Genomic DNA, 14404 nt, shown 5'->3' on the forward strand with positions numbered 1-14404 from the left:
CAAATAAACAAATCAAAACCAATAAACAACAAATCAAAATCAATGAACAATAAAACAAAACAAACCATAATACTTGGTCTTCTGAAATAATTCAGTTACTGAATCTGATTTTGGAAGGCACATGAGTTACTGTAATCCAAGTGACGGACAATTAAAATAAATTACCCTAATTGTAATTGCTTTATTATATTGTTTGGTTAAACTACATCATTTGTACCAATTGATGCTTTCTATGTGCTACCAAATGGTCACAAACAACAATACTAATCTATCATCTTCTGTTTTCTTTTGTTTATTTAATAGGATCCAATGCAGAAAATATTTTTTGGAAAAATTTCTTGCTGGAACCATGGGAAAAACATGCAGTGGGAAGAAAACAACTAAGGACAAAATAGATTTATCATATCAAAGGCTTCCTTTCCCTCTCAAAATAGATTAAAAGCAGGTCTTATTTTTATCATGTAAGTAAAAGCTAAAGAGACATTGCGAATGTGAGTTTGTGATACAAATATCTGGAAAATACTACAACTCTTAACTTTGTGTATTCTGATGTAGCAAATAAACAGATGTAGAAACTTGCTGAGGGAGTGGTGGCTGGCTAAATAAATACATAGAAACTCCAGTGTTTTGCCATGTTGCAAACTATAATAACACTTCAAAGTTTTGGACAGATTCCCTTGTATTATTGGTTAGGGTGTAGCTCTGTGGAAAACTGTAAATGTTGTCTTTTGGTATTTACTTAAGAACCCTTTGTAATCTTCAGCTATATTTATAGCTTAAAGCGGGAAGAAATCAAAATTAAAGAGGCCTGCTTGAGCATCCTTTGTAATCAAATGGTTTTCCCATTTCTCCTTAAAATAAAAGCATAGCCCATGTGCTTGGCTGCCTTAGGAGACCACCCGAAGAGTTTACAAGCTCTGACCTAGTGCTAAATGTCTCTGGAAAAGCAGAAGCTGCAGAATTTGCATCAGGGAGTTGTGGATAAACTTGTTCATTTTTGTAGGACCAAGGGGCCTCTTGGGAGCTCTGAGGTCTTCCCTCTGTGAGGCCCCATGATGCCCACTGCCTTTTGTGTTTCCTGACCCAGCAGAGCCAACAGCACCACTGAAATGGCCTCCTTGATAGTTGCTCTGTCTGTGGGAGCATCAAGCCCCAATGCCAAGGCCCTGTGACAAAACGTGTCTGTCCCAGAATGGAAGGCTTGAGTGGCAGGCACCCCAAGATGCGCAGCAATAGCCTGGAGCCCCTGAAGGCAAGAGCTGCCAGGTCAGAGCTGCAGCAGCGGGCTGTATGCTGGCACTGATCCACATGATTTCAGCACAGCCCAGGCTTGCCTGTGCTGTGTAGATGGGAGGAAAGGTGATGTGAGGGAGCTGCTCCATGGACCTTCCAGGGGAATGAGCACAGTTACTGGCTGCCTTGAGGGCAGTGCAACTGTAGAAGTCAGTTGTTACTGAACAAGGGCACCAAAACCCAGAGCCCAAGACTGGGAGTGATAGAGCTGTCCATCAGTTATGTTATTTAGACTTTTATAAACTGTTTCCATCATAAACAATGTGGTCAAAGAAGAGCTTTTAAGTTTTGGCTTTCCCCTGTTGCTTACAAGATGCTTAAGGCAAGGCTTTAATGAGAAAGGGTTTTTATTAGACCAATTGCTTGTGTTGGCAAAACCAGCTGAGCTTTAGGACAAACAGAACCTCTGGGTTTGTGCAGCTGTAGAAAGCTGTCATGGAATCTAGAATTGTTTGCGTTGGAAGGGACCCCTGAAGGCCATCTGTTCCAACTCCCTGCACTGAACAGGGACACCTACAGCTCTGTCAGGTGGTCAGAGCCCCTCCAGCCTGACCTTGGCTGTCTCCAGGGATGGGGCATTCACTGCCTTTCTGGGCAACCTGTGCTGGTGCACCTATGCCCTTTATGTAAATGTAGTCTTCTCTATGTCCTAGCTAAATCTCCCCTCTTTTAGTGTGAAACCATTTCCCCTTGTTGTGTTACAGCAGACCCTGATAAAGAGTCTGTCCCCTTTCTCCTTACATCCCCACTTGAGATACTGAAAGGCTCTCTCAGGTCTCCCCAGAGCCTTTTTTTCACCAGGCTGCACAGCCCTAGCTCTCTCACCTAGTCTGTCCTCACAGGGAGGTGTTCTAACCCTTGGGCCATTTTTGTGGCTTTCCTCTGCACGTGTTCAAGTAAGTCCTCATCTCTGCTGTACTGACTATTCCTTCTCTGGATGTATCTGTGTCATAGGTACGTAAAATTCAAGAACTCCTTTCCATTCTGCCAAAAACTCACTAAAACTTGAAAGCAGTTTCTGTTGAGGTGCTATCCCTGGGGAGCAAATTGTTTTCATAGGTGGTATACAAGAGCTTTACCAGAAGAGGTTCTGGCTCTGAATTGTTATATAGTGAAAACAATTCCTTATTTGCTGTAATGGAAACGAAAGTAGAACTGCTCAGATAGGACACGGATCGACCTCCCATAACTGCATTGGAAATGTCCCAGAAGTAGTTATAAGAGCAGCTGGGTATGCTGTGAAAGAAACAGAATAGTAAAGTATTCCAAAATTTCAAGTAAGAGAGCCCAGTTTATTGCCAGCTAAACTTGGTCCTGGTGATCAGATCACAGCTGCATATCATTTAAATTTTTTCTTTATATTTGGACAGAAAGCTTGTTGCCTTTTTACCTGCTTTTCTTTTTCTAGAAAGAACGTAGGATCAGAGAAACTTTTGTGGACTATGGAGTCCAGCTTCTTCCTGTAACTTAACAGGTAATCTAACCCCACTTGTAAATTTATAAAACTTTCATCTTAAAATAATTTTGAAGGGTTTTTTTTTTTTTGGTCTTTTTTTTCCTCTACTCCATACCCTTATAATGAAGCTGCTGAAGTAGTTTTTTTTTTTCCCAGACATATGGAAATATTTGTCATAAAAATGTATCATGGAAATTACAATATATGCAGGTGATCTTATGCTGAAACTGAGTTGTTCTTAAATTCTTTCCTTCTGGTGGTATTCTTTTTCCCCCTTTCTTCATCTCCAGTATATTCAGAGAGTGATAATACACATTTCCTCACATTTCAAGTGGATAAATAATAAAAAGATTACAAACTATATAATATAAATCCTTTAAATCTCTTTCATCAGGATTGTTGTCCATTTGGCATTATTCCAGAAAAGGCCATATCAAAATCTTACATAATGGATTGAATGCTTGCATGGATTGCAATGTTTCCATAGGGAAACATTTTTTCATAGGTAGTTCTGCCTGAGGGGATGTGATTTTGCTCCAACAGATGAAAATACTGATTTATTATTTTTTTTATTTACCTAAGCCTCTTTTCTAAATCATAAACCTTTAGCAGGTAGTAGAAAATTCCTGTTAGTAATTTGAAAGGGGGACGACTTTGGACTTTGTACTTTTAAACTCACCCACTTTCTGTAACTGAAGTTCAATGACCTTTATGATGTTCTAGGCGTTTTCTGCTTTGGCACTGCCTCCAAACTCTGTCATCAGAAAATGTCATAAGCACACTTACAGTGTGCCAAAATTAGCTATGATACTATCCACTATTTTTAGTCTACAAACTAATCCTAGAAAATTCAGCTGGTAACTTTGCTCCAAGCATACACTTCCCGTTTCAGTGTAACATGTTGAATCTTTTTATTTTTGCCCTGGCAATGAAGATAGTACAGTCTGTCCAACACCAAGAAATCTACGTTTTTCTGTGATTTTGATCTGATTCCAGTTCATTCCTTAGCCCTAAATTCTTATTTTCTCTTACATGGTGATCTTTCTTATTTTCAGCTAAGTTTTGAAAGACTTGTGTATCAAAAGGTTTCATGATGTCCATCAAAATTAGGCTTACTGCTTTTATTTTAAACTAGGAAAAAAAGAAGGGGTTGTTTTGCATTTATCTGAAAAAGGCATCCAGGTAGATCTCGTACAGTCTTCTTCCCATAGAAGACTTCTTTACCCTTCACTTCTTTTCAAATTTACATTTAAGTTGATGTATTGGTAATTCTTATGTTGGGTGTTTTAAAACCTGGCATACTACTAAAGTTTAATAGGCTTGTAGTTTACTAGGTAACTTTCTCTACCCATATTTCATTTGTTGATCTTGAGTAATATGACACAGTACTTGCCTTGTTTGCTTTATTAACCAGTCCCCTGCTTTTCAGGTCACTATTTAAGGCACAGTAACAGAGGTAAAATATATGTATTAAAAAAATGTGCTCAGGAAGGAGTACTGTGCTATTGAAGCAGGACTGAGCTACCTGAATAAACAACTACACATTAAGTTAAGCCAGGCAGTGCTTCTCCATATTTCTCAAAGCAGCATGTGTGTTCTCTAGGATCCAAGGGATTCACATTATTTTTATTAAATTAGTTACTACTAAAGTGAAAAATTTTCAAAGTAAATTAGAAAAGCTGGAGAAGCCACATACTTTATTTTTAAAAAACAGTCATTTCAAATTTGGTTAAAGGTAGACTTTCTACCAGTGGTGAAGGCATAAATGGTTTAAGGATAACTTTGAAAATCCTATACTGCATTTAAAGCAAATTACTCCTTTTTTGAAAGGAACTTAAATGTTCTTTTAAAATCAGTTATGGTAGAAAGGTTACCCTCCATGAGTGATAATAAGCACATAAATGGAAAGCATTTGGCTGCCGGCCTAATGGTCAGTAAATCTGCAGGGGCTGTATCTAAACTAGGGAATAAAAGAAGGCGGCTTGCCAAAACTGTCTTGTTTGAGTTAATCAGAACATTAGAACAGAAATGCCTGTTTCTCTTTGTTATTAGAAGTCACTATGATTTACCATAACAGTTACTAATCAGCTTGGTCATATGTATCAGTGTTGTATTCTACATTCTTAAAAGATGCCGCTTGTTTTTTTCATTTTTTTATATTATTCTGACTTTCTCAAATGCATTTCCTCATTAGCTTATGGTGGTTTTTTTTTATCAGAGTTTACTTCAAAACAGAACAGAAAAGATGCATCAACTGCACAGTATTTTACTGGCCATCAGGCTATAGGTTGTTGTCAGAATTTGCAGAAAGCACAAGCAAATACAAAGATCAAGGTATTTCCGTAAGGAATGGTACAAATGTCTGCTGTGCAGCAAATATTTGAAACTGATTTTTTCCAATTAGGTAGAGCACTGGAGAACTGAAATTTTTAAGGTATCCTGCATTTCTATTATTTTGTGAAATATTAAAACTTGTACATTAGATCCTCACAATATTCATCTGAAATTTATTTTAAAAATACAATTCCAGGGTGAAATAATTTTACCATTTGTCCAGTGCTGTAGAAAGGGATCATCAAAGAGAACTGCAAAAATTTCAAGAAGGAATCTGGACTCCTGCTCATTGAGAAAGGAACTGGATTTTCCCTTTCAGTGGCATCTATAAATGAAGCCATTTAGCATTCCCAGTAATGATTCCGGTGAAATCTGATTTCTGCTTACTAAAGAAGGAACATCAAGTTAAAGTTTCTGTAAGGCATGAGTGTGAAGTTTCACCATTCACCTGGAAATATAGAAGGCCTTGGTATTTCCCGCTAGGCTCTGGCTCTCCCATCATTGTTTGTCTTACTCTGCCATGGATACTACAAAGCCTTGACCACAGATCAGAGCTGTTTCTCTTGAAGCCAGAGCACCTGAAAAGAAAACGGATGCCTTTTTTAAACAATAATATTCAAAGAGATACAGTGATTTGTTCTACATTTTTGAAAACAATGTCTCTTGGATGAGATTTTTTTTGTTAATGTCCTGAAATGTAAAGAGGTGGTCAATGTTTACCATGCCTGCTATTTCAGGGACATGCCTATTAAGGTGAAGGAAGGCATCTGTTTTCCTGGGCATCAGATAGATTAATCACAAAGGCCAGAAGCTTGTGGGTTTCCTTAGTGCCAAAGAATGCATTTTCCTTCTAATTTTTTTTTTAAACCACAGTGAATCAGGGGCTTCAAATGAAGCGAAAGATTACAGATTCCGAGGGGAAGACTGTCTTGATGTATCACAAGGGTGGCTATAACTGTTAATCCTAAAAGAGAGCCTTTCAAGCTAATGGTTTGATAACTGTGGTCTTAGATGGAAAGGGTGAGGCTGAACTGAGGAGTGAAAGAAATTATCCAAACCTACCAAATTATATAGAGACTAAGAAGTACCATGTATGCAGAAGTGTGTGCACAGAGATGGATGCTCCCATGTTTTCCTTCAGTCAGAAGATATATTGCTGTGTCATTTCAGAACAAGATGGCTGCTCATTTTGTTCTCTGAGCTGTGAATCTTATGGAAAGGTGGAAAACTGCATGCTGGATCTCAGCTACGCTTTTCTGAGTAAATAATATGAAAAGCTTGCATTGTTTGAGGTTCAGGGAAAAGTGGGAAAGTCTGCAAGAAGTTTGTGTTCTATGTGTCAAACAAATTGTTCTGTATGAAAGAACTGGCAGTGAACATTGTGCCTTGAGCCCTCTCATGACATGTGTAGGAAAGAAATGACTGGTTTTATAGTTTTGTTGAATGCATATGTTCAACTGTATCTATACCTCTCCTACACACCTAAAAAGTTTTTTTTTTTTTAAAGGCAAGTGTGTAAGTTGCTTATCTTGGCTTTCTCTTCCTCTGGTTTTTTTTTTTTTTTTTTTTTTTTTTTATCAGGTTAGCCCATCCCTTCCTAACTACCCTTCTGGGAATTTTTCCAAGAAATGTATGAAATGTGTTCTCTGGGCTAAAAAAGATGCATTCAACTGTACTTTTACTATTTTAGATTACACAGGAAGATTATGGAGGACGTTGTCATATATCAGATCAGAATAAATTTTAATAGGCTGCTGTGTAAGTACACACAAGCTGGATCTTGATGTGGTTTCCCACAGTAGTTGCTTTAGGCTTTCATCTAGTACAGTTTTCATGGAGTGCTATAATGACAGGTTCCACAAAACCCTCCTTATTCATTTTCAGCTCTGTAATACCAAAACAAAATCTGTAGAGAACAACTAGGTGCTGAAAATGCACTCTGAAACAAGCACTTTTGTAGCTAAATTCTCTCTTCACACACTGAGGGCAGGTCACTATTAGCTCTGCTGTAAAACTGCAAGTATAGACAAATGTAAGGGATGCAAGAGAATGGAGACTGTTCCAGGCACACGAGGCAAGGTGAATGTGAATGGCAGCAAGAAATGAAGTAATTTTACGATCCGGGTCAATTGAACAAGAACAAAGGTACTAGACACAAAGGCTCAGGATCACATGGAGCTACCCCCACAGCAGGTAGCCGGCTGTTCGAATGCAGCTTTGAAAACATGTTCTGGTTTAAGTCATGTAACAACTTTACTGAACTATGGACTAAAAGCAACGTGAGCTGAAATTAAGTTTAATGGGTTGCTATGAAAATACTATTCCTAAACCAAAGCATTTTGACAAAACAGTAATGATGCTCTTAAAAAAACAAAAACAACAACAACAAAAACTTAACAAGCAGTTTGTTAAAATAGTTCAGTTAGAAGGAACTTATTCCATCTCTGTCTGGACTGTATTTTGGGTTAACTAGAGATTTATGAGATTGTACCTATTATAAACAAGAAATAGCTGTATTTCCTGTCACGACCCTCCTTGTGATCATTGCAGGTTTCTTTTTGTACAAAGAGCTAAATGACAGCATTATCCCACTACCCTCCAAAAAACCTGGTTGATTGAAAGATGGGTAAAGTAGTCCTTTGGCAGTAAACAACCTTGTTGCAGTAACAAGACTGTGCTCTTCCATCTGTTCCATTGACCAGCTACTACAGAGGGAATTTAAAGGTACCTTACTTCTGTGTAGTCAATATAGTTATTTAGACAAATTATTGAGGTCAGAGTATCTTGCCTTAGAACTTAACCAACTAAAGCCTCTTGCTGCTACCCCTCTGATTTATTAGGTTGAATTTAGGTAGCACTATGTTGACACACTGTGGGATGAGTACATAGCTTGTGTTTAGATGTGTTAAGCTAAATGAAGTGTAACAATTTTTTCCCATGCAAAACAACCATGAAGTTTATTAATTACCCTAATTTATCAGTGAATATGATAACACTGGAAATGTTACAAATGATGTTTATGGGATGCTGATACTTTTCTCTAAAATTTACCTGGGAAGAACAATTTTAGTTGAGAAAGAAGAGGAAACTGTACACAAATAACTATAATTCAAGTAATTTTATCTTGATCGTCTGTTTCAATTTTCAGACTAGCAGAAAATTGAAATGGGAGACTTTGTACAAAAGGATAACTGACTATGAATTCAGTGATGAGTTTGCTAGAAGTGCCTCACTCTACAAATTCAAAGCTTTCTTTGTTTTCTACTTTAACTTCTTCCGTTATGCTTCTTTGTCCTTCCTATCCAAATGGTCTTTTTTTTTTTTTTTCAAGTTACTGTGACCTCTGTTTTTCATTCTATCATAGCATCTTGAAAGATGATTCTGCAACCCAATTTTCTTGTGAACAAAGGCATACTGTTGAAGTGTTCTTTCGTCTTGCATGGTTCTTTTTTTAATCATTTCAATCCAAGTCTGAGTAATACTGTAAATATGAAAAAATATTTATCATAATAATCTCCTAAAATTTTCCTAGTAACTACTGAGCATTCTGCTGAAACTTACTTGAGTCATTTGTAAATTAACATGTGAATATATTTTAAACACTGAGTGTGGATTTTAGAGCCACGCACAAATACAACCTTTATAAGGATTTAGAGATACCAAACAAAATGCAATCACATCATTCATGACCAAATGAAACACAGTGTAATAAATGAGTAAATGCTGAAACCAGGTCAGCCTGCTCCTTGGACTCTTACCAGATTGTGCTGTTTGCACGCAGTCCACTGAGCTTGATATATGTTAAGATTCTGTAGTATAAAGAGACTGCAGGTGCTTGTATTTGTACTGTGAGGTGCAAACTAATGCTCCCTTTTGAAACCGAACATGCAGTTCAACAAACTGACACCTATGCCTATTGTTGACGCTTCAGAGTTCTTTGTTTAAACAACTTCCAAGAGGAGTTTGATTCACATGGAGAGTGTTTTAGTTTTCAGGGCATGCATAGATGTAGAAGCAAAGTCTTAGGAAGCTGCCCAAAAACCCTAAAATATCATCTGTCAGTACTTACAGTGTACCAAATTTATTGGTAGGAAAACAATATCCAAGCGCGATGTGCATTTCTCTTTATCTAAAATTGTATTTGCTCAGCATGAAGGACTTCTTCCTGCACTTGATCTACCTGCTTTTGGACAAAATGCCCAAGGAGATCTATTCTTTCTACTTTTCAATCTCTTTGCCTCTCCATCGTAAGTTTTTTCTTCCTCTTTATCTTCTTAACCAAGTGATATGTGGTTTAAACTGTCTTTTTCTCCCATTGCAGACTAGAAAGGATATGTTGTCATACAGGCATCTCCTCGTCCAAAAGATTATAGTCAAAATGCTGTGATCCTGTGCCAACTTCCCCTGGAACTCTGCTTCAAAAAGCAGGTAAAGAAATGGCCCATGCCTTAGAATCAAAGTTTGAAGTCCAGGATAAACACAGCTCATAATCAGACAAACTTTACATATCTGCTTCATGAGTACAAATGTGTTCTATGTAAATACTGTTTATTCATAACCGTGTTTAGCAGTCATCTAGATTACTTGATTGGAATTTCTATTAAGAAAAGCTGAGATTCTTATTTCATAACTTGGAGAGAAGCAGGATGTATATATGCCCGTTGATCTAGGTGAACAGTGAAACTGAAATAGAAATTTCCAGGCTTAAGCATTTGGTATTTAATATTTTCTTCTTGATATGGAAGTAAGTTGTTGCATTCTGTGTAAGTTGTTTGTTTTTGCAAGTCTGTAAATAATGCTTTGGTAAACTAAACTGAAGGCAAGGAACTGAAATTGTTCCACTTTTGAAGTTCTGAGTGGTAGAAAGAGCAAAAGATGAACATGAAGACATTTCACTGTAGTTGCTGCCTGAATATTCATGAGGAGGACAGTCCCATTCTGACTGTAGCCAGTGAATAATTCTGTAGCACATCTCTAACTATGTGACATTAGAGAGAGGGTCTGATAGGATAAAAAGTGGCAGGAAAGTATTATGACAAAGAAATAATAAGAACAACAAATGCTTGCAGTACTTATGGAGTAATGATTCGTTCTTACTGAGGTATTTTGCAGTCTGTTTCAGGAGAACTTTCTAACCAGATATACACCTTCTATCTGTTTCTTTGCCTCCTTCCCTGTCTCTCCCTTCTTTGCATGGCAATGAAAGGAACTCTTTCTATTCTTTTCCCACCTCAGTATGCGCTGTTCTGAAGGTTTCCAATGCATTGTTCACAGGGCTGTGCTCTTCAGAATTTCTTCTGCCAAAATTGAAGCTTTGCAGAACAGACACGTACCAGCCTGGAAATATCTGCTGCCTCTGAACAAAATGTCAGACTCTGGATGCAATCCTATCTGGCCTGCATAGCTTGCCCAAGATACTGCAAGTCTATTTCAGACAGTAACAACAATTCCTAGACCTTTTTCCAGGTCTCACCCTTGTGATCTTGTTTAGCTCTGTGGTTAGGAACCTCTACTGATTCAAAAGGTTATTCCAATGAGATTGCAAAACTGTGAAGAATTCTAAGGTCTACTTTTCAGAGACCTTTATAAAATGCTCCCTCCCAGTTTCTACCTTGGTTCTAGTTCTAAGAGAGAACATCTGAGGAGATGGAGAGGAATGCAGGTAACTAGGTAAATGAGTCTGATCAAAACTGTGTCTGCAAGAAGCTCTAAACTGCCAGTAGTTCTCCAGTTTCAGTTTTACTTGTGTGTCTGTCAGCATAACAGAGTATCTTGAACATTGAAGGGAGCAAAAGAAAATAAATGCTTACTCTAGCATTAAGAGATTGATCCTTAGCTACTGGGCTGAAAGCCTCTTAAAAGGGGCTAAAACCTTCAGCTCCTTTTGATTTGATTACACGCACTAATCATCTGTTCCAACTTAAGTTATGGTGAGAGATCTGGGTGCAAATGCTTCACAGGCTGTTCTCTATTGCTCTGCTCACAGCTGCAGTAAGGTCAAGCAGGGAGGTGAGACCTTGGAATGGTACAAACCAGGGAGGTGAGACTACTTGGGAATGTAGTTAGCTGTCAGTTAACTAACCAATAGTTGCTGCTGGCACCTTTAATCAGTGGCAGGTCTGCAGGAAGTGACCAAATCTCAGTATGACGTAACACCAAAACAGCCTGCAGTGGTTCTGCCATAACGCTGGTTAGTAATGCAGGCAGTTACACTGGGAAAATATGAATTCTAAGCTCCTCAGAGATGTCTTGAATGAAGACCTCCAGTTAAAGCTGCTTCAAGCTTGCACATCTGGCAAATATTTGTTTTTAATCCTTAGGAAAACTCTGTAGTTTGTGAAAATATGCATTATGGAAGAGTTTTGTTTGCTCTTCACTTGAATTGCTGGGTTTAAACACCTTCTGAACTGAATTAGTGTGTTTTGAATCTGTTAGCTTTGGCCCTTGAATGCTCTCCACTGAAATGCATTCATTGTAATTGAATACTAATAAATGCTATCACACTAGAAAACTTTATTTAATGTGTATGATAATAATATTTAGGATGAAATGTCTTCCTTTTCAAAGCTTTTTCCTGAAATTAAAGCAACGCAAAACACTAAAAAGAATGAATATTCATATGCTACAGAACAAAAAATTGAAACTCAAAGCTAAGTCTGAAATCCTTACAGTCAAGCACTAATTGTGCAGACCTATTTGAAGCGCTCTGTTTTTCAAAGGTGGTTAACATCTATGTGCTTTTAATGGTTCCTGGCTTTTCTCCAAAATTTACATCAAAAGGTCTGATATTCAGCAACAAATAATGGAGATTCAATGTGTAAATGTCTTTTTTTTTTTTTTTTTCCTCTGCTAGCATGCGTTCCATGATCCTCGTCCTGCTTTCTAACAAGCAGATCACACTCTTCTGGAAGCCTTTTATGCACTTTTTCAGCAGTGACTCTTGTGAACCTGTCTTTCAAAGCTTAGTGATTCTGTGGCAATTCACTGATCTACTACAGTCCTTGTGTACAACACTTGTAGCTATAAAACTTTTTCGTGCAGAGTGTTTTTCAGTCTTTTAAAGCTGTAACTGCAGTGTTTGAGTATGAATTATCCTGGGACTTGCTAGCTCCACTTAGAATACTTTAGAACTTAAAAGTCCATGTATTTACCCAAACTGATGAAGACAATTTTTATTAAATTTTCTTTCAAATAAATAATTTCAAGGGTAATAATCAATTAAGTTGCATTCCTGAGCTGTGCCATTTTTTGCACTGGCAAACAGGGTGTTACTCAATGGGTGGGTATGATTGAGATAGTTCTCTATTTAGCAGCCCAAAAATCTTTTCAGGATGGAGATTTTGCTCCTAAATGACTTATACTTAGTTGATGGACTTGTATGTTGTGAGTAATAAATTATTGAAAAGCATTCTAATAGCTCAGTTTCCATTTGCAATAAATCAAATGGCTGAGGAAGAAACTACATTAAAATATTTCTGAAAGAAATTCTTCTCTCATTAAGGAAATTGTTTACATTCTAATTATAAAAATTATAATGATATATGTATGCAGTGAGTAGCAAGCAGGAAAGTGATTGAACAGTTATGAAAAACTGGTGGGAAGGCAACTCTGAAGTACAGAGACATAAGAATTTACTCTGCAGATTTCTATGTGCAGTATTTTTACTTCAGATGAAAACCATCTTCTAATGGGAGGAACATCCCTTTCAACATGGAAAACAAAACCGACTTGGCAAAACATTCTTAAGGACGTTATGTCCTAGACTTGTTGATGAGAGTGAAAGTCCTTTGTATGCCCTCTTCCCTAAGAAAACAAGCTGTTAGTACATGTTTGCTTTGTTTCCCAGCTCATCTTTCCTAGCAGTTTCACAGCTCAAAAGAGCTCTTCCTTCCTTGGCTTTTGGGTAAGAACTATTGTGTTTTTAGCCTTTGCTCACCTGATGAGCTGAATCTGCTCATCCTTCTCCCAGTTTTCTTCCCTAAACACCCACCTGTCTTCCTGCCTTCTTTGTTTCAGTCTTAAGTGTAGAGTTACAAACAGGTCTAGCTTATTTGCAGGATTGTCATAAGGTTTTTTTGTCTGTGCGCTTGTTTGTTTTCCCATACAAAAAGCATTTTCTGCACACGTACACACTTTTTTCACCTATTTAAGAAATATTTAAACTGGAACAGAGGAGAAAATCTTTAATTGTCCTATCTTTAGTTTCATTTCACCAGAGAAACCCTATGCGCATCTTGTCCATCTTGCTCCTGATGTTTAAGGAAAAAACACAGTGGTCCTTTTATCTACTGAAGACTGATAAAACAGTGAAATTATATACTACAAAAATTTTTAAAAAGACAGTGTAATTTGGAATATGCATAGCTACCAAACAGATTATTACTTTCAAACTTTTCAACGTTGGAATTAGAACCAGAGTTTTTAGGCTGTTACTTACCTAAAGACAGAAGTACACAACAGACTGACTATTCAGGTATCATGCTGTATGCCTGTGCTCCAGCCCAAGTAAGCAACACTCCTGAAAATGTCAGCAGTCACTTAGTGTATAAGATACAGGGATAGACAATTGTTCAAAAGACATTTATCCTTAGGAATCCAGTACTTAGTTTTCTTGTAAATTTAACTGTTTTTAATTATGAACAAAACAATTGAAATGCAAAGCAGATCACCGAAGTGAAAAGCAACTGCCTTAAATATTTCTTATTCACTGAATGACCCCTAGTGGTCATTCTCCAGAGGAGTTGTGTAATTTTTTGCAACATATGGAGTGTGCGCTATGTGCTTTTGCTTTACACCTGACAGTCTTCCTTGTACTTGTAAAGTGAAATTAAATGCGACTTTAATGAGTGAGCACTCTACTACCTCAATGGGAGTTTGAAGCTTGAGTTCGAGTAGCTGTTCCCACCCCTTGCTGTCCCTCTTTGCAAGACAATACCTCCCCCATCTACTTCTCAGATTCGCTGCAGAGATGGCAAATGGCCACCAAGTGTAATCTCTCACCACTAGCTAAAATAGATCAAGGCTGACCACTTCATTCAAAACAGAGACTGAGTTCATCTGTCCAAAGAGCCAACGCAGCAGAGGAAATGCTGGTAACGTAATTGGACAGAGACCTCTAATCCCCTGTATTGTAGGACATAAAAAGAAATCTCAGCTGAACGTTCAGCAGCATACTGGAAAGCAAATGGCATTCTCATCACCAAGGATTTTGATTAGCAATTCTGCTGATCTTTTTGTGGGTTCTTTAAAAAGCTGAGCTGGATTGTTCTGCTGGATGCTTTTATCAATCCAGACACAAGAGAATTTATTAAATGCTTTTGC

General features: G+C 37.6%; 2 long non-coding RNA genes across 2 annotated transcripts; both read left to right on the forward strand.

The window, feature by feature from the left end:
• Positions 1-312: 312 nt before the first annotated feature.
• On the forward strand, positions 313-7782 carry LOC122180199. The gene is made up of 3 exons (XR_006178942.1): positions 313-461; positions 2702-2767; positions 7634-7782. It is a non-coding gene; the product is annotated as an uncharacterized LOC122180199 (long non-coding RNA).
• Positions 7783-7785: 3 nt separating this feature from the next.
• LOC122180198 lies at positions 7786-11479 on the forward strand. The gene is made up of 3 exons (XR_006178941.1): positions 7786-7807; positions 9405-9511; positions 10358-11479. It is a non-coding gene; the product is annotated as an uncharacterized LOC122180198 (long non-coding RNA).
• The last annotated feature ends 2925 nt before the right edge of the window (positions 11480-14404 follow it).

Source organism: Lagopus leucura, unplaced genomic scaffold, assembly GCF_019238085.1.
Source record: "Lagopus leucura isolate 7727_CA_CO unplaced genomic scaffold, USGS_WTPT01 Super-Scaffold_100004, whole genome shotgun sequence".
Taxonomy (NCBI): Eukaryota; Metazoa; Chordata; class Aves; order Galliformes; family Phasianidae; genus Lagopus; species Lagopus leucura.